The sequence below is a fragment of the Aulonocara sp. 'chitande type north' Nkhata Bay genome, linkage group LG6, assembly GCF_057382095.1.
Source record: "Aulonocara sp. 'chitande type north' Nkhata Bay isolate Kocher_YH1m ecotype deep benthic linkage group LG6, A_spYH_male_GT1.1, whole genome shotgun sequence".
NCBI lineage: Eukaryota > Metazoa > Chordata > Actinopteri > Cichliformes > Cichlidae > Aulonocara > Aulonocara sp. 'chitande type north' Nkhata Bay.
This window is the reverse complement of record NC_141349.1, coordinates 17970905-17990452: the sequence shown is the minus strand read 5'-3', so window position 1 is coordinate 17990452 and position 19548 is coordinate 17970905. Positions and strand designations below refer to the sequence as shown.

Below are 19548 nucleotides of genomic sequence, written 5' to 3'. Positions count from 1 at the left end.
CGCCAGTCCGAGTGTCAGGTGAACTGAACTTCAGGTAAGAAGTTATGACCTGCAGTCTATCTGGGTCAGATATAAACTAAGTTTAGGTGGAGTTTATTTTTGTTGTGCTGACTTTTTACTGTCAGTTGCAATAACTCATACTGCCCGAGCTAGCATGACGGAGTTTCTGTACAGCTGTTCAGTTGCTATGATGTTACTGATAGTGAACTTTATTTTATTCATAAGGTTAGTTAGTAGAGTTGCCAACGGCTCCTTAAAAATGGAATGGTCCCTCATTCAGAGAAAATATTATGCGTTTGGTATTGAGCTGAGAAGAGACGCAGTTTGTCCCAAACTTTAGCTAGAATGGAAAAAGACAAAGCTGGATTTATTCTGTCGTTACGCTGCACAGCTGCCTCTTCTCCTCTCATTCTCTCCCCTCCCTCTCCTGTTTCTACTTCAATCATGAAACTGATCAATGATCAGCTGATCGGCTTTTCTCTCTTGTTTATTTATCGCCCACTTTGTGCCAGAAAGAGGAAACCAGCAGATGTCGCGCTAAACAACAGCAGCACGTTTAAGCTTGATCAGCTGTTGTTAGAATTTATTTAATATTAATTTCTAGTATCAGCTGATGTTTGCTGGAGCCACAGCTGTAAAAGCTGCTGGTCATGATGTCGGTTTGGATATGTGGTGAGAGGGAAACATGAAGATGAAACCAGGAGATGTCCTTACTGAATCATCAGAGCTGTGATGGAGAAACAGGTTTACCTTTTAGGTGACATGAATGAGCTGAAGGGAAGTTATGAACTGTTTCTGAGAGACAAATAACACCAGGATCCTTTTTTACGTAGCTGACAGCTGGTAACTGTGCAGGGGCGGGTCTAGCAAAGTTATGCCAGGGGGCCAGGTAGGGCATTAACAGGGAGAGGTGGAGCACAAAGAAATTACTTTTCTTTCTTATTCTCATTTAAAATATCTCGCTTTTATTAAATAATTATCTCAATCTTACAACCAAAGTTTTTATCTGATGTAAAATGTATAGAAATCATACATATACCAACAAGACAGTGTACATCACTGTCACAACAGCATTTGTTTTCATTCAAAGGCTTTATGGTTTTAATACCTGGTGGGCCGGTCTGTAGTCAAAATGCCCGATTTTCTGTCCCGGTCCAGCCCTGCAGGTTAATACTGGCAGTGTCACCATGCCAGCTGACTGTATTTCATCATCAGCCAGTGTTGTTCTTTATCAATATTACCAAAGTTTACCATAAGGCAGCATATAAAGTATTTACTTGCTTTCAGGTTTTATTCAAATGTTAGTCTTTTCAGTTGTTTCCCCACTTTTTTCCTGTTTAAAATCAAACACCAGTTTGTGAGAAGATTATCTTCTTTTTTTTTTTTTAAACAGGCAGATAAAGTTTTGCATTGGCATTGACTAATTTGTCAATTGTTTGTTACAAAAATGTTCGTATTTTAATATTCAAAAATGTTTTTGCCCAAAACATATGTGCACTATATGTCAGTAAAAACACTATGCAAATATTGCTGTCCTTGAATGCTGAGTAAACACTGACAAAGCACTGATTGTATCTCTTGTACTTTATCAACGCAGTATCTAAAAACTTTGCACCGTAGTGGTTAAAATCTCATTCTAATAAGAGTTAAAAGCGCATTCGGTTATTAGGTTTATAGGGTTATTGAATTATGGTTAATGGTTGGTAGAATTCTTTTTTTAAACATTATCTGCCAATTACATCTGCCACCCTTCTCCAAATCTGTGCCCCTACCTGGCCCCCCCAACAAAAATTTTCTAGACACGCCACTGCTTACCAACGTCGTACTAAAACATTTTTTTGACAGATTGCTGAGCGCCGTGTTCCACATAAAAATCGGTTCGCGGCCATCAAGCACAAACAGAATTCATACATAAGGCGCGCTGTCAACTTTTGAGAAAATGCAAGGATTTTAGGCTGTGCAGCGCCTCTGAGCTGCATGGCGTTAGCGTGGTTAGCTCGTTAGCGTGGTTAGCTAGCTAACACGTTGACGGCGTCCAGTCCCACGCACGGGGCGAAGTGCAGTAACTCGGACACGGCAAATCTCCGTTAACATCTTGTCGCTTCCTGCAGGTGAAGCGATGGGGGAGGAGGGGGAGCTGTGTTCAGTGAAGGAGGGGCGAGGCCGAGTAACGTTGCGTAAAGACAAAAGTGGACGAAAGAGAGGCAAACTTGCGGCTCCACAAGTATAATTATAACGTAGACTATATCGATATAAAGGATATTGTCACACCTTATATCTCGTATAAAAATATATCGATATTTTTAAAAACTCGATATATCGCCCAGCCCTACACATACATATAAATCAAACCAGGTAACTTTAAGCAAATTAACTTTAAGCAAATTCTTAATAAAACCCTTTGTCGTCATTGTCCCCACCCCACCCCACCCCTATACTCCACCTGTGGGAGTCACCCACTGTTTAAGAACCACTCCTCTAATGTGTCGATGTGACTAACTGCAGCTGCATCAGGAAAGGCCTTGCCCAGGCAGCAGACACGTATACAGAAATCTTCATATCAGGCCACAGAATTAAAATCACCAGAAATAACTAAACAGCTATTTTACTTTTCTGGTTTCATGTCTACTCACAACTCCCAGTAACGCCCCCAACAACAATGCTAATTTTAAAACAAGGTAAGCCATCATTACAAAGAATTGCAGCTTCTCAAGCTGAGGAGAGGCAGCAGTGGAGATAAAGGCTCTAGTGTGTGTTGTAATGTCTGACCCTAATAACAATAATTGTGCCCTTTTTTCTTTATGTTGCTGTACTTTGTTGCCACAAAGGACCACTTGATGACTTTAAGTTACTCTTCAAGAGATTTCCTTGAGACTGGAGATCCTCTTGGAACTCCCCACGGAAAAGCCCCTTTAATGTCCTTCCCATGCTTATGAAGACAGTTTCATTTCCCTCCTCATTTCCCAGTTTACATACACAGCTGAATAAGTCTTTAAGTATGCAAACTACACAGCACCTCTCTACACATTTGCTGCTGTCACCCCTTTCCCGTTTCCCTCTGTGGATTGCACCATTTAAACCTAATGTCTTTCAACCATCTGTCCCCTCTGCTCCAAAGCTGTCCATCTGTAGAAATCCCATTACCCTCTCAATTTGGTATATTAGACACAACTCAAAGATTCAAGCAACACTTCCCACTTTTAAGCTTTCCTCCAAACATAAACAGTGGCTTGAACATCCGTTTACCACTTGAAAACACAACCCCCACAGAGTAACTGACTTGTACTATCTCTCTCCATATGTAAGGAGTCTTAAAACTAGACAAGCAACCCTGAGTAGTAGCTTTGTTAGGAATAGCCAGCATCTGGAAAGCAGACTGATTCACTCACTGGTTACAAAATATGCATATATGTTTTCCTCAGTTGAAGATTTCAGACTGAGTGTGGATTTACTAAGGCCAGTCTCCCCATATGCAACGTAAACAATGTCCACCATCTTCATGCTTTGCCAACACAAGTTTCAAAGACAGGAAATCTCACCGTCCATGAGAACAGTATTAGGAAAGCCCTGATGTCAGTAACACAGCAACAGTAAGGAGTGTGGGAATGTGAAGCTTTACGCAAACAACGTCCAGGATACCCTGTCATAATCTTTAAGGGCTTGCAGCAATCCATAAACTAAACTTCCAAGTAATTTTTTTAACCTAATTTTGTGTACCAGTTTCATTTCACTGCAATATGAGAGGCTTTACCTTGTTTCTGTCATTTACCCTGTACTCATAACAGGTTACAGATTTCCAGCTTTAAAGAAGCTAAGCTTTTGTCTTCTCCCCCCCCACTCTCTCTCCCTCTCTTCAACAACCTTGAATCTTGTTTAAAGCTAGAAGCTCTGCTGCTGCTGGTGGCAGAAAAGTTGCTAGTCCTGACCAGGGCAGTAGCAGCTCTCCGACACACACCAACAACCAAATCTGAGGGGAGAAAAACAAAGAAAAAGAAAAAGAAAAAAGAAAATAAAAAGAGAGATGCACAGAGGGGGGGAAACATACAGTTGGCAGTGAAGGCAGGTGGGAAGATTGCTTGTATCTCTCCCTCTCCCCAAACACAAGAAAAACAGGAATCACAACAAAGATAAAGTATTTGACCTTTGGAAACAATCGATAATGGAATAACTAAAATCCTATCAATACTGATCCATATTTTTGTGTAAAAATAAATTGAAAATATGCAGTTCGTCTTAAACACTTTCAGCCTATCCTTGAATGTGAATTCTCTGATCTTCATTAGCATACACTGCCCTGCTGGAGGAGAGAGGAGAAGATAGAGTACATCCCCCCCCCAAAAAAACCCAAAACAAAAAACCCAGCATACATTTAACTGAAGGGTTTAATAATGTTAATAATGTTCTTGTTGCAACCATTTTCAAAGGGGGTACATAATGGGCTGGCTATGAAAAACAAACCCCAGAGAGCAGCTTAGTTTGTACATATTAACCCTTTACAGCCGATCGGAGCGGGCACGCTCTGTTTTGCGTAACTATTTTTAAATCCCGGTAGCTCTGCAACCACGTAAGCTAGCGCAATAATTTTTTTTGCATATGAAACCGGAGGAGTTGTACTTACATCTTATGCCATCAGCTTGTCCTAGGTCACAGTTTCCTTCCACATATAGCTTTGCAAAAACTGCATAAAAATCACTTGCAGCAACAAAAACATGATATTCCAGAAACACGCTTCGCCGATCCAATCAGCTGTTTGTAACACTTCCTACGTCCATCAGCGTGAACTATCACATGACCGCATGACCTGCCCGAAACCGGAAGTGATGTCATTTTGCGGAAATGTAGTTTTTTTACCATCGTACCTCATGAGCTTATACTTGTGTTTTTAAAAGTTATGTTTGATTTCATGACTTTCTGTGTCGTTTCTGGGATGCTTAGGACTCATATTCCACTGCTGGAAATAGTTTATTGTGATGCATATGCTGTTATTTTGCAAATTTGCACTATAATATTTATTTTCGTTTTTCCTGCAGTATATAAAAATTGGTGTATTTCAAAAATAAAACTATGAAGACACTTAAAATAAATTTCCTGTGGTGGGAAACTAGTTTCTGCAACTTTTTTGTATTTACAGTTTTGAGGGATAAGCCTCTTAAATTTCTCTAACTAGAAATATATGTTAAAAAAACAAAAACGATTTTCAATTTTTTGTAGTTTATTACACTTTTTTGCAATTTATGTAATTACTATGCACCTAATGCAGACATATTATTAAAGTTTGGGCTATAATGGTTGTATTGATGTATAGCAACTTGAAATGCTCCCAAAAATGGCTCCACAGCATGTAAAAATATAATATAAGCTCTGGCGGACTTGGTTCTATGGTAGGTCTTAAAGGGTTAAAACAGCCTCTTCCAACACAGTTTCAGAAGTGCTGCCAAACAACAACCTGTTCAACGCAGTAAAAGACCAAATTAAAACCGTCCTCTCAAAACAACTACATCTGCCATTCCTATTCATCTGCTCCGCCGCCTGGCTTTTTACAGACGGCAGAGAGACGCGCTGCAGAAAAAGCCATAAAAATCTGAAATAATCTTGGAAAAATCTGAACATTCATCACATGAGAATGCAGAGCATCACACACTGGTATGATCAGGCACACAGCATCAAGTAAAGTGGTTGTACATGTCATAGGTGTTGAAAATAATTTTAAACTGCAATGACTGCTCACCTGACAGAAATGATCATGTTAGCGTTTTATTGCAATTAACTTTTTGCAGTGCACAATAACAAACTGCAATTTATCACCTTTTTCAAACTGCTAATTATGTTAAACTTAGGCAATATCTGTTTTATCAAAACATAGTTATCCCACTTCTTTTTTTTTTTGCTGCAAAAATCAACCCTGTCACTAAAACCTGCTATAAATGTTGCCATAAGACGGAGTCAGTCTGAGACTGAATAGGGGCTGTTGAAAAACCACATATCTGTTGCTGTCTACATAGACAGAAATCCAACTATCACATCTGCATTCTGCAACTGTTCTACAGGAATAAAGCCAGAATACAACCAGCTGGCAGCCAGTCAAATCAAGTCTCTTCAAGTTGTGCTCATTGACAAAGACTCAGATTTAAGGCAACGTGCTTGCAATCTGTCTGCATTTATAAGTCAGATAGTAATTATTTGCAAACCTTCAACATCTCTCAGAGTACAGTCAGTCCAAGTCAGACTGCAACTGTTTGCCGACCTGTGCAATCCCCTTACGATCAAAAGTGGCTTTGAATGTGCAAACCCTGAAGGCGTGGGCAACCATTTAGTTACCACAAATTGCCATCACTTGCGGAATGTGAAAAATTCAATACAGTCGCCAGACACCCACCACTTCTTCTGGTAAATGTAAGGAGGTTGCCGTCCTGTCCTATTCCTACTAGTGTGAATGAGCTTGCTCGGAATTAGGAAATAACTTTGTCAAGCTAAATGCATCCAGTGTTGGATGGTTTATTAAATTTAAATTTGTTCTGATAACCTTATTTCAGGATGCTGGTGCAGGAGATTCCCAGATTATTTTAATTTATTTAATAAAATATCGATATTTGGTGTTCTTGTATTGATACTATATCGGCACAAAAAAATATCGCAATACTATGCTGCATTGAGACCCCCCCCCCCTACTATTTAGGGAGATCTATTAACTGTCAGTGATTTTACAAACTCAAGTGTTAAACATTGGTTGGCTTCATCTTCTAAATATGAGGATTTGCTGGGTTTTGGGTTGGATTTTTTCCCCCTCTTCAGGATTATGCAACAGTAAATGACCTTATCTTTGTGTTTTGGACAGTTGATCGGACAACAGGACACAGCAAGAGCAATTCTCAGAAACAGATTGGCTAATCAAGAAAATAACATCCAGATTTGTTCATAATGACAATACAGGCTATTTGCAGTCTGATCATAATTAGTAATACTATGGGTTCAGAAAGCCTTCGTCTTCTATACAATAAATGTTTGCAGGCACTTAAAGGAAACTGAACAGGTACAAAAAATGTAATAAAATATTGTCCTTAACAGATCTCTGATCGTCAATCTTGGGCATGCATACATAGGTCACTTCAATATGACACAAAGTTAAGCCAGTACTAACAAATGAGACCCATTTTATCCTTCCATTTCTAATGATTAATAAACACCAGTGCTGAGAAAAAGAACATCATCAATTTTTGATCAAACAGAGGCAGATTTCCAGCTCCTGGCTGATCGGACCGTTTCATCTGTTATGTGCAACCCAAAGCACATTTTTAACCAGCAATCAATACAACAGCACTGAAATAAATGCTCCCTTTATGAAGCTTCTGGTGCTCAGCTTTTGTTGACACTCTTCCAGAGAAATGTTGTATCTCCTTTTTTTTTTTTTTTTTTTTTTTAAAGAAAGCTGTAAATTATGTAATTTGGCAACTGAATGATATCCTATCAGCAGTGTGTCCACACTTCTGCAGTCAAACTCAGTATGGCAAAAGATATGCAACAGTGCTGCTGCACTTTTGTAATCAATGTGGTGCTTTATACTGCACAGATTACACAAGTATGTGTGTGCAAAGCATCACTCTTAGAATAGCAGCGTAACAAATATAGAAGGGAAGTGACAGAAGATTCATTCAAATGGACTGGCTGACATCTGTGCATCTTAACCAAAGTTGGTCATCTGACCTGACCTCACGACTCCCTCCCAAACTGAAATTAACATGAGCTGCACAATTTGATCCAAACTGACAAAACAGCACAAGAGAAAGATGCAGCATGGTTAAATAAGAGAGAATTGAATCTGAAACCGTTTAATGGTGCGCTTCAGTACTGCACTTCTGTTGTTTAAGAGAAATATGTAATGAATGCACACCCATTTGGGTTTGGCTATCGCTGCATATGAGGGGTTGTGGTCAAGTTTGAGTTTAAACTTGATGCACTCCAGTTTTACACAGCGGAGTAGAAATCTGGGTAGTTCCAAGTTCATGTTTGACTCGAGTTACATTGCATTTAATCAACAATACAAAACAAAAAAAAACTATGGTAAAAACAATGTAATTAAGGCTTACACGATGAAACACAAGCTAAGGTCTCACAAGCATAATGAAGAACTGAAAATAATACGTATTGTTGGGCTGGTTTGTACTCTGCTGTTGCGACTCTGTTAGAACTGAAACAATTGGATGTCAGGGACACAAAGACAAGCCTGTCCACCACAGGAGAGTAAACATTAAGGCACCAGTAAAAAGAAATGGCCATACAGTTTTAGATCAACAACTTTCTAAAAATGTCTGGACAAAAGAGGAACATAATATTCATAACGGCTTGCAAGACTGTTGCATTAGGCTGCATTTACAGCATGTTAGGCGACTAACTGAATAAGGGATGTGGACTGTGCATCAAGCTGTCAGCTCAGTGTTGGTTTAACTAAAGCTGCCTCCTGTGACAAAACAATTTCAAGTCCTGTGATTTGCAAGAAATCAGAGCACAGCCACAATAACCTTAAAAGTCTTAAATCTCTCAGCTGTCAACATCCCATGAATTTAGTCCTCTGTTCCCCAAGATAAAGTCTGGATTTGGATAACTTTATAAAATTAACAGAAGTGACCTTTGCAGTGGCGCTATAAACATTTTTTAAACAGAAACCCTTGAACAGATGAAGAAATAGGAGCTGCCATACTAAACAGCATTTTTCTACTACACTTCGTGCTTTTGTGCTCCTTTCCTTTCTCCTTTATATGTGAATAGTGAAGCAAAGTTGCCTCTGGTGTGTTTAAGCTGCCTGGCAGCTGCCCAGGAGGAGTGGAGTCTGTGCAGCTATGTGTTTCATGGCATGTCTCAAACTGTTCATACAGGTTTGCAATCTATAATTTGACCATCCTGACGTCCATACTTTAGATTCATCGTTTGCTCTGCACACAGACATCAACTTGCTCTTCCTGTGGCTTCTTCCCAGTACATTGCTTTCTTTAGGACGTTTCCTTTTTCTGATCGAGGGTTTAAGAACAGAAAGTTGTATGCTGTACATTACCTCAAAACCTCGAGGCAAATCAGTGACTTTTTAAAGATGTAGACTGACTGAGTTAAAGTCAAGTTAAAGACCCACGGTTATCGGGTTAATGCGTGCACGGGCATTAAAGTCCTCGCACTCTGCAGCTGTTGACTCGGTTTGTTTAAAAAGCCCAGCGCTGGCCGGAGAGGCAGCCGAAGTAGGCAACAAACTTCATCCCGTGCAGCACATTCAGCTAAATCTGCTAACTTAAACTTCAACTCTGAGCGCTACCAAGCTCCACATCAACACAAGCTGGCTAACGTTAGCACTGCTAATAGCTAGCGACTGCGTTAGCAGGCTAATGCTAGGCCCTTTTCCCCACCGGTCCACCGCTGCAATATCCCCGAGCTGCGGTGCTGTACTTTGTAATTCGCATTGTTTTTATTTACCTGGGAAATGTGGCGATGGACACAAGTAGCAGGACTTTCCAGCGCTTCCTCCCGGTCGGGTATCCACAGCGAGGTATCCTTTGAGGCTTGAAGAAGCTAACGCTTGGAGGTAAACGCTCCTTCTTGGGTCTCCCAGCAGCAGCAGTCACTGCACCTGACCAACCTAGGCTAGCACGCTAGCACGACCTGCTAACTAGCCTCCACAAGCCAAGTTCGTATACTGTTAACTGGCTAGTCAAACACTGCTAACGCTAGCTGCTCTGCCAAACTGACCAGTGCACTGCTCGACCCGTTGACTCTGTGCTCTTACACGGTGATTTACGATCATTACAAGAGGCAGAAGAAACCCACGGAGCCCATATAGCGCGTCAGTAGTAAAAGACTTGCCGTCCGCAAGCTCCTCAACAGGGGCCAGGTCTGCTCCTCTCCTGGCTCTCCACCGACTGGAGAGAAGGGCTGTCGCAACTTGATGATGGCACGTTTTTGTTTGCTCCTGTGCGCGCTTACGTGAGATATACGTCCATGTGAAAAATAAATAAAGTAGGTTAATTTTTATAAATGCAACCAATGGCGGATCAAGTCTTACGAATTGATTCGTGTTAAATGTTAAAATTCCACTTTTTAAAAAAAAAATCACAAAAATAACTGACAAATTTATGGAAACATTTATAGAGACATTTATTTATGGAGACAAATGAGTTTGTTTTTTGTTTTTTAAAGTAGAAATTAAAGATAGTAGTTGATTGGGATTTTATTTCGAAATATTCCAAACATATTCCCCTGGAGTTTATTTCTCCCTCTCTGCAGTACTTTTATTATTACGTTATTATTTTTATTTTGACAAGGCTTCAAAGAGGGGTTTGTGAAAGCATTTATATCATGGCCTTAAACCCGACTTTAGCAACTTTAGAGCCAATGCAACATGCATAGGTCCGGAGAAAACATAGATACACATGTGACGTGCGTGATGTGCCTACCTTCCTGGGGTGGGGGGTGTCCTGTAAGGCTCAAGCAGTAGTTCTTCCTTTTATGACCTTTTCCTGTGCCTAACGGAGCTGGGTCCCTGGTGAATGTGAGACACTCTAGATAAGCCATCAGATTAACTTCACCTCGTTTTTCTTTTCTTTGTCTTGTCATCTTCTCCTTATTATTTATATGACAATTAATATTAGAATTATCATTTTTGTTGTTAATGGTCGTGATGACCATTCCCAGGTCTAAGCCTATGGCTACAATATAGAAACGTATTTGCCCCATTCCTGATTACTTGGGGTTTTTTTAATATTTGTCACGTTTCAGATCATCAAAAAAATTTTAATATTAGACAGAGATAACCAGAGTAAATACAAAATGCAGTTTTTAAACGATGATTTCATTTATTAAAGGAAAAGGCTATCCAAAGCAACCTGGAGCTGTGTGAAAAAGTAATTGTCCTCTTCTTGTTAAATCATGAATGAACTGTGATTCACCATTTATTTATTTGAAAAGTTGATTTCAGTTTCAGTAGCCACACTCAGGTGTGATTACTGCCAGACCTGTTAAATTAAGAAGTCACTTAAATAGCACTTCGCTCTTGCACTGCTGGCTTACTTGTTGTTCCTAGAGTATTTAAAAGTAGAATGGGAGGGAGAGGCTTCAGTTTTCAGACCCCTCTTCGGTGGAACCAGCTTCCGTTTTGGATTCGGGAGACAGACACTATCTCTACTTTTAAGATTAGGCTTAAAACTTTCCTTTTTGCTAGGTGACCCTGAATCCTCCCTTAGTTATGCTGCAATAGACGTAGGCTGCCGGGGGATTTCCATGATGCATTGAGTTTTTCCTTTCCAGTCACCTTTCTCACTCACTATGTGTTAATAGACCTCTCTGCATTGAATCATATCTGTTATTAACCTCTGTCTCTCTTCCACAGCATGTCTTTTATCCTGTTTTCCTTCTCCCACCCCAACCGGTCGTAGCAGATGGCCCCGCCCCTCCCTGAGCCTGGTTCTCCCGGAGGTTTCTTCCTGTTAAAAGGGAGTTTTTCCTTCCCACTGTCGCCAAAGTGCTTGCTCATAGGGGGTCATATGATTGTTGGGTTTTCTCTGAATATATTATTGTACGATCTACTGTACAATATAAAGCGCCTTGAGGGGATTGTTGTTGTGATTTGGCACTATATAAATAAAATTGAATTGAATTGAAATCAAGCCTGTTAGACAAAATGAAGCAGGCTAAAAAAACCTCAAAAAGCAACACATCATACCACAATCTAAAGAAACTCAAGAACAGCTAAGAAACAAAATCATTGATATCTGTCCATCTGGAAATGGGAACAAAGTTGTTTATAAGGCTTTGGGATTCCAGTGAAGCACAGTGAGCCATCACCACAAACGTAGAAAACTTGAAACAGTGGTGAACCTTCCTAGGAGTGACCAGCCTACCAAAATAACTCCAAAACATGTTGATGACTCATCCAGGAGGTCACAGAAGAACCCAGAACAACATTTAAAGGACTGCATGCCTCACTTGTCTCTGTTAAGGTTAGAGGTCATGAAAAATAGCATCCATGGGTCAAGGAGAAAACCAGTGCTGACTAAATGCATCTTGATGATCCCCAAGACTTCTGGGAAAATATTCTGTGGACTAATGAGACAAAAGTTTATTTTTGGAAGGTGAGTCCCATTACATCTGCATAAAGCTCAGCACAGTATTTCATAAAAAAAAAAACCCCACCATAGCAACAGTAAAACATGGTGGTGGTAGTGCAATGGTCTAGGGATGCTTTGCTGCTTTAGGACCTGAAAGGCTTGCTATTATTGATTGAATCATTCTGCTCTCTACCAGAAACTCCTGAAGGAAAGTGTCTGGCCATCAGTTCATGCCCCCTCAAGAGGACAATGATCAGAAACACAACAATCCGGTCGTTAAGTCTGACGTCACTAGCCATGTCTGGGCCTAAACTCCGCTGCAGGTCCATATATCAAACGATCACTATGGCATTACTGAGAGTTGAAAAACTGTCTAAAGTCTTTCATCTTTAATACCAGGTGTAACAATTGAGTTTAACATCCAGGCATCCATGAAAACGGAATTTATGACATTTAACGGAGTTAGAAGTTAGCAGGAAGTTAGCTCGCTAGCTTCTATCTAAATACAATATAGCATGTCCTGACTGCGGGGTTTTGGAAACAAATTAAAACGTACAGCTCTGTTATCACTTCCAACATAAATGAAGACAGAAAACTAAACAGCAGTGATGTTTGTAGGGTTACTGAAGTTGGGCTAGCTGGTATATAATTATGTGCTACGTGACCGCTAGCGACACAGCTATGTTAGCATAATATAAACAAGCTCAATTTTTTTCCACTCGATAAAAGTTAATGTGAGTGGTCAGGAACAAATGTAATCGCATGCCAGGATGCTGTTAAAAGACCAAACTTCAGCCAGGAGAACAACTGAGATAATCCATCCACAATACGAGGTTAGTCATTCATATACTGCTGCATGGGCTGGGCTGTAGTTACATCCTAAGGTTTTAAAAACTGAGCTTAAATAAATGATTAGCGGTAATAAAAGCCGAGGGAGGTCAACAGTGATCACTGACTGTTTTAGGAGCTTTTTTTAGGAGCTTTTTGAGATTAAATAGAAGAAAATACATAACATTAACAATGTTAACAACACAAAAGCCATATTAAACGCAGACTACTTTAGGCCCGGAAGTAGGATTCGTCATGTCATCACTTAACGACCGGATAAACCTACCTCTGAATGGCTAAAAAAAACAATGGGGTTTGCGAGTGACCTAGTTAAAGTTGATACCTTAAAAAGTCTATGTTGGAAAACCCCTCAATGTGGTGAAAATACTTGATGTGAATGACTCATTGGCAGTTAGCACAAACATTTGATTGCAGCTCTTATTTTTTTCACACAGGTCAAGGAAGGTTTAGGTAATTCTTTCACTTAATAAATTAATTCATCATTCTTTTTTATATGAATAAATGAATGATTTAATTAGGTATCCCTCTGCTCTGTTTCCTCCTCATTCACTGTAGCTGGAGTGCTGTGATCTGGTTCAATCTGGGTGACCTTTGGGAGGGGGCTGCAGGAGTGGGGGCTCCAGATCACTGCTCCCATCCTTTGAACCTCTGAGTTACACAAGACATCAAAGTTACTTAACTGCTTATAAACAGGCTCCCTCTTCTGGGTCTGGGGGCTGTTTTGAAGGAGCTCACACTCCCAGTTGGCTGCCTCTAATCAAATCCAGGGGCGACTCAGAGCTGTATACTGATCTAAACATGAGAATGATCCAAATCATAGTAACCAGTAAAACAGAGGAAAAGTTCTGCTTACTAACCACAGAAGAACATCACTGCTGATCAGTAAAACCTCTAGGTTTGGTTTTGTATAAGTTTTTTCAGTTTTATGATGTATAAAAGTCATGAACAAAGCATCTTACCCTCATACAACACTTACTTGCGATCAAAGCATTTGTTTATCATTATATGAAGAATTTTTACAGTACAAAAGTCTTGATCGACCCCTTGTTTCTTCCAAAGAGCCAGACTTTCTTGTAGTTGTTTTTTTGTTTTTTGTTTAATTTTTTTGTTAAGCTCTAACAATGACCTAAGACTCACTCAAGGATAAAAAGGGCACCTAAACCAAGAGATGAGCGAGTGTTGTGTCTACACATAATAGACAACTTAGCAAAGATCTAATTTTAAAGTGTATCTTTAGGCAATTTACATGTATTACATTGTACATTGTATCTTTACAATTAACATGCAGTCACAAATAAATAAAAGTTGAGGAAACAGGACAAGAGGAGGACAAAAGGACCAGTGGAAAGCCTAAAAAACAATCCACCGCAGATGAACAGTATTTGGAAGTCATCTCCTTATGAAATAGGAAAAAAATCTAGCAAAGACCTGACGCGGCTGATCTACTGTTCACTGAAGCTTCATCACAAATGGTCTCAGTGGAAGCGTGGCTTTCAATAAGTGATTCTTAAGAAAAGGAAACAGGGAGAAAAGGCTGTGATATGCCAAATTACACAAGAACTGGACTGAAACTCAGTGGCAACAGGTCTGATCATTGTCAGTGAATGGGTGTCTACAACCATCTGTAAAACACGATGGAGACTCTGTCATGGTTTGGGGCTGCATTTCGCAGAAAAGTGCAGTCCGGTTTTGATCCGCTATGTAATACCATCTAGTAAGAATGTAAAATATGTAAAATCAGATCTGGATAGAAAAACAAACAACTGAACACCATCAGTCATGGATCAGCCTCCTCAGAGCCCGGAGCTCAACATTATTGAAGCAGTCTGTGATCATCTTGACAGACAACAGAATAAAAGGCAGCAAACGTCCAAAGAAGAGCTTTAAAAACCCAGATAGATAGATAGATAGATAGATAGATAGATAGATAGATAGATAGATAGATAGATAGATAGATAGATAGATAGATAGATAGATAGATAGACACCTTTTATGAAAAGAGGCAAAACCAATGCTTAGGTGAAGATCAGCAACAATAATACATGTAATAATATTTTTATATATACTAATAAAACATTTTTTGTATTCATGACTGGAAACTGAAAATATATATTTTCTAATCATTAAAGTTTGAGTAATAACACAGGAAGTGAGAGGCTATAAATGGAAATTTACACAGCACGTCAGAAATCATGTAGGCTGCCCTAATTCTTCCCAGAATATTGAGCCGCATTTATTCAAAGGCAAAAAAAAAAAGAAGAGAGTTATTGTGGATTAGTGTGAGGCTGCTCCTGCTCAAGTTAGCCATGTGGTGCCAGCTGTGGTTAGCTTTGGCTCATGGTCATTTTCATGGCCTGTATCTGGATCCTGCAGGGAGAGTCTGAAACCCTGAGATATCACTAAGCACCAAACATGTGATCATGAGAAGTGTGGAATTGAGGCTGGCATCCGGTCAATGAAAGCACACCCTGGAAACAAAGAATGACTGTAAATATCCACACTTTCTAGCTAAATTTTCTCTCAAATAGGGTTTGAAAGCTGCTGTAGCTGGGCTTTATGGAAAGAGGTCCTGTAAGTGAGTTCTCAAAGAAATCTGAACCACAGCTTGAAATTTTTGTGTCAGGGGGATTTCTCTGCCTGCTGTTGTGGTCATCACCACACCTAAACATGGAACTTTCCCTAGAGCTTCCTAATGATTGTTTAAAACAGTGATTTCCAGGCCTTTTTGCCTTGTTTTTGACTCCTCGTCACAGGTTAAGGCCTTTAGAGGTAACATATATTATTAGAAGCAAGGAAGCATTTTTCCTCTTGAATTGTCTTAATAAAAACATTTTTAGAGGTCTAAAGAAGTAGATATACACAAAAAATAAAGCATAGCAAATAGTTTATGCACTGCAAACACTCACAAACTAGAAAGCTAGAGAGGCATTTACAGCCCTGGCAGATGTCTCTGAAGCAACCTTTAATGGGACGCAGAGGAAATAATGTGCATTAAATTGTGCATCACGACTCCAACGTATCGAAATCAGACCTGAAAGTCTTCTTTTAATGACGCTCGCAGACTTCCTCGTCCCTGTTTTCCACTCAAACGTTGCCCAAGAATGGCTGAACGCGGCGACTGCGACAGACAGATGACGCTCTGTGACATCGCACACAGTTTGTCAACTCTCGAAGGCAAACAAACACGGATGCTGGTGCGTCTGTGAAAATCGAGCTGATAGAGTGTGACAGGCAGCAACAGTGCCTGCTGGGTAGACACTGATTCAGTCAACAAAGCCTGTAAATTTGGAGAAGACGGGGGCTTTGGAAATATGATGTTATGAGTGAATCCTGGAGGGGATTACATCATATGTCTGCTCACCGTGACAGACATGCCTTTAAGCAAAGTTATAAATGCACCTGTCCACCCACATATCTGTGAATATACACACCTTTGTGAGAGATTCCTTTGCCACAAGTAGAAGATGAAAGCGCTCGGGTCATGTTTGATTTGAATCACTTTGCTGTTTTATTCAAACCAGTTTAACCATAATCTGATCCTCTGATCCCACCAGTAAATTAAATTCCACACCTGCTGCTGGAGCACATCGACCTGAAAGCCAGAGTCTGAAGTGCATCTTCACTTTGTCATCAAGCTTTCACTGGATCACAGTGTAATTATAGCATAATGATCAACTTCATTTGTGCTGCAGCTTTCAGCAATGATGATTAAAAGTGCAAATAACTATTTGTACTTTCTACTCATTTCAAAAGAGGATCATCACTTCATATAATGGAAGTTTTTTATTTCAAATATCAAACTGATTTGGGCCTAAATCACGAGCCTATAGAATTTGGACAGAATTTTTGGTGCCGATATCAACAAGATTCGGTGGGCAGAATCAAGCTAGTGCCAGCATAAAGGTAGGGATGATTTTTAAGTGTCTGATCATTTCAAATGCAATATTTCTCACTGTATTTTTAGTTGTGGAAGCAAAGTGAAAGAAAAAACAAAAATGTTTGTATTTCTATGCTCTAATATCCTTTTATTAGCACATGAATATAGCATGAGGTTCTTAGCTTTGCACAAAAAGCTAACTGGCAAAAACGCCCTTCAAAGACGATTTACTTTCTTACTTTGAGTACATGCTTTTCACTTTTACTTGAATTGTTGAAACAGTATTTAAATTCTAACTAAAGTATTTTTTTGGAACACGCATTTGTACTTTTACTTACCTAAATAATTTGTGTACTTTTAACCCCTCTGAAGACAAGGACGAACAAGAAATCCTTACTTCTGAGAAGGTTAGGTCTGGGAATATTTTCCTAAATGATACATTTTCCAATTAAAAAACAAAAACACTACTTCAATTTTTCAATTGAAGAAAGAGAGCCAGAGATTAATAATAACTAATGATTAAATGCAGACTGGTGTATAAACACATGAAAAAAGGTGAGTGAAGAAGAACAGCAGCCTAGGCCTATCGCAGCATAACTAAGGGATGACTCAGGGTCACCTGATCCAGTTCTAATAAAAAGCTTTATCAAAAAGGAAAGTTTTAAGCCTAATGTTAAAAACAGAGAAGGCGTCTGTGTCCTGAATCCAAACTGTTCCACACAAGAGGGGCTGGAAGTTCAAGGCTCTGTCTTTCATTCTATTTTTAAATATACTAGCAAGTCAACTAAGAAGGACCAATTGGAGAGAAAGCGTAAACAAACATAAGTAGTAGTGAAACTAGCTTAATCTAATGATATGTCTGTAAGAAAGTCATGAATTACCCTTAAGTGATTTAAACCCTGCAGCAAACAAACAATATGAGGGTCAGAAAGAATGAAGGTTTCATAAGACTAAAGTGTCAGAAATATAGCAAAGAGGCAAGCCATGGAGAGCATATTCTAGCTCTGCAGCAAAGTCAGAGCAACCAAAGGTCAAAAATAGCAGAATTATTAACGTTTAGTACCCAATAGTGAAGTTCCAAAAGCAGCCCAAGTGCCTTATAACAAACACTCAGCTGAAATGTGTCGTTTGGCTTCTCAAGCTCTCGAAACACTTATGAGTGATATCATTTTGACATTTATCAAACCTCGTCCTGAGAATTTTTTTGCAAACTGAAAGACCTCTTTAATGACTGTCTAGGAGTCAATGTACAGAAGCTTATTTGGATTTCTTTAGAAGATTTCTGTAGCACATTGTTTAGGATAAGTGAAGAAGCTGTAATAAAGGTGTGAGGCAACAAAACTCAAAATCCTGCTGCTGAGCTTTTAACACCTAGCTAAAGGAGTGACCCCCATTTGTTCTTACAGCCCTTCAGAGGCCACCTGTTAGTTTTAGAATACATTTTAAGGTTTTATTGCTGTTTTTTAAAACTCCTGCCTACGTGTACCAGCTGCTGCGTCTGTATGTGCTCGCCCTATGCCTGAGACCTTGTGGCAGGGCCTCGTCAGTGGTCCCAGCCACATGTTTGATCATTAAAGGTGATTGAGCCTTTGCAGTTCAGCCTCCATGACTGAGGATCTCAAAATTGTTGTGTTAATTATTGTTTAGCACTTCCCTCTACAGGGTAGCGCTTACACATTCACCTAATGAGCAAAATCTCGCCATTCTGATCACAGGAGGACACACAAACCTCTTTGGGATGGTGCCATTAATCTGGCATCCAGCATTAAAAAAAATCTAACAAATATGTAGAGCTACTTGCTGTGACGAACCCTTGTGAATGAGGGAGCAGTGGAAAGCTTCTGTTCTGTTTTGAAGAGTGCTATTTAACTACATATAAAGTAAACTAAAAGCTTCTTTTTCTGCAGGTCTTAAAAACGTAACCTCGGTGCGATGCCCCAAACTGAAACCCTATCAAATTACAGCCAGAGAACGGCTACTTGATAATGTTGATACCAAGTAAGTTTGATACATGCATGTAAAGAGTAATTTTCTACTCTGTTAGCTGTTGATTGTCAAAATCTCGGTGTTAAGTCAGCGCTGACACTATGCGTGCGGTGACAGACAGAACTGCTGTCTGGAAATTTAATGGGAAAGAGGGAGAACAGGAGGGGGAAAAGTGCTGTGAGAGACTTCTTTCTCATTTGTATTCATTGCTTTGCATGGATCGTCTGGCCTCGCTCCCTCAGACCTTCCTGTGGTATAAATCCCATCAGCTTTTCACAAGTGTCCATCAGACAAACAGAGCTTGTAGATGGAAACAGGAGAGGCTCATCAGTGGATTCAAGGCAGTATGAGCTAAAGCGGAGTGTAGGCCCACAGTGACAGAAACACGTGTCTTATTGTGCTTTAATCTGCTGTTATATACAGTTAGATCCATAGGTATTTGGACCATGGCATTTTTTTTCTAACTTTGCCTCTGTAAACCACCAGAGAAGATTTTAAATCAAACAAATAGCATGTGATTAAAGCACAGACTTTCAGCATTTAATTCAAGCTGTTTAACCAAAGAGGATCAAAAGTAATTGGAAAACCAGCCATCAGTTTCACACCCAGGTGATTCCAAGTGTTGAATGCCTATTTGGTAGTTTTCCACTGTCCAAAGAAATATTATTGCATGTGAAGTGAAGGAGGCCATCCATGGCTGAAAAACCAAAATAAACCTATGAAAGAGACAAAAGGCTGAATCAGAGAAGCTGT

General features: G+C 39.7%; 1 protein-coding gene across 4 annotated transcripts in view; it reads right to left on the bottom strand.

Annotated features, from left to right (window-relative positions):
- Positions 1–9946, bottom strand: part of fbxw7 (F-box and WD repeat domain containing 7) — a 134086-nt gene extending 124140 nt beyond the window's left edge. For 3 of the 4 annotated variants that reach the window (XM_086295363.1, XM_086295361.1, XM_086295364.1), the window contains exon 1: positions 9457–9946. The gene's annotated coding sequence lies outside the window, so the exon portion shown is untranslated. The remainder of the gene's footprint in view (positions 1–9456) is intronic. The other variant, XM_086295367.1, reaches the window with a different exon arrangement.
- Positions 9947–19548: the final 9602 nt, after the last annotated feature.